Genomic DNA, 1,313 nt, shown 5'->3' with positions numbered 1-1,313 from the left:
CCTATGTGAGCTTACTTCTGCTGACTCCAAATATCCTGAGTCTGCCGTTGGATCCTCAAGACAATGTCTTCCTGTCCTGGGCTCACTCCTATGCTGCATTCCACAATCGGTCTAACTGCTGGGTCTGCGGAGCGCTCCCCTCTTTGTCAGTGGAAGGCTTCCCGTGGTGGACATCCCCACTTCAAGGAAAAGACTTTCTCCAAGTCTGTGAATACCTTCGACAACAATCACATGCGATGCCTCTTCTTCATCTGACGACATCTACCAACCCTAAAATGGACTGGTGCAACACTTTGTACTCTAACTATGGACATAATGTGACTTTTAATTTTGATTATACATTGTCTCGGTTCAACGACTATTTTGCTACATATAAGGTAAATAGGTCTAGATCTAATGGTTTTTTACCTGACCTTTATCAAATACGGGATGAGGTTACATGGCTAATTCCTGAAAAAGGACGTTTAATATCTACTGCCTCTATATGCTGGGAACAAACAGAGCCGTCCCCAAAAGTTAGCCAACAACTTAATTACAATGATTGGAAACAAGTGAGATATTTGTCTCAGGAAACATGCAATGTAATCATTCCCGTGTTTTCCAATCCCAGTTCAGGTTCTCCCTTTGTCTGGCCAGGCACGAATTGGGACTGGATATCTCAGTCATGCTGGCTTGCTCCAAACGGGACTTATTGGATATGTGGCTCTTAGCTATGGGCATGGCTTCCCCCTGGTTGGATAGGGAGATGCACCCTGGGTCTAGCCTTTACTCATGGCTTTATATTTTCAGAGCTTCCAGAAAAGCCTGCTAATTTACCCCACCTTAGAACTCGGTGGGCAAGGTCTGTATTTTATTGGTATGATTATTTGGCTGCAGCGTTTGTTCCCTCTTTGGGAACCACAGATGTTAGGAGTGGATGCTTTGACTAATTTTACTTAACAGGCATTACAAGATTCTCAAAAGGCTATTTCAGCTCTTAATGCTGAACAAGCACAAATTAGAAAGGTGGTTTTACAAAACAGATTGGCTCTAGATATTCTGACAGCTGCACAGGGAGGAACTTGTGCCATTATTCATACCCAATGCTGTATATACCTGATATGAGCACGAATGTTACTCATTTTACTAACCACATGAACAAGATGATTAGGGCCTTGGACACTCCTGAAGCCTCAATTGCCTCACTTTGGGAAACGTTAACTAGTTCCCCATGGTGGACAACTATCTTAATTACAATAATTCTCGTTGTTTTGTTCTTGCTGTTTGCTCCCTGCATCTGTAATTGTATAACTGGATTTGTTTCTAGCCGCATG

The sequence above is a fragment of the Bison bison genome, unplaced genomic scaffold (genome assembly GCF_000754665.1).
Source record: "Bison bison bison isolate TAMUID 2011002044 unplaced genomic scaffold, Bison_UMD1.0 scf7180017862282, whole genome shotgun sequence".
Taxonomy (NCBI): Eukaryota; Metazoa; Chordata; class Mammalia; order Artiodactyla; family Bovidae; genus Bison; species Bison bison.
Note: the sequence above shows the minus strand (reverse complement) of the source record.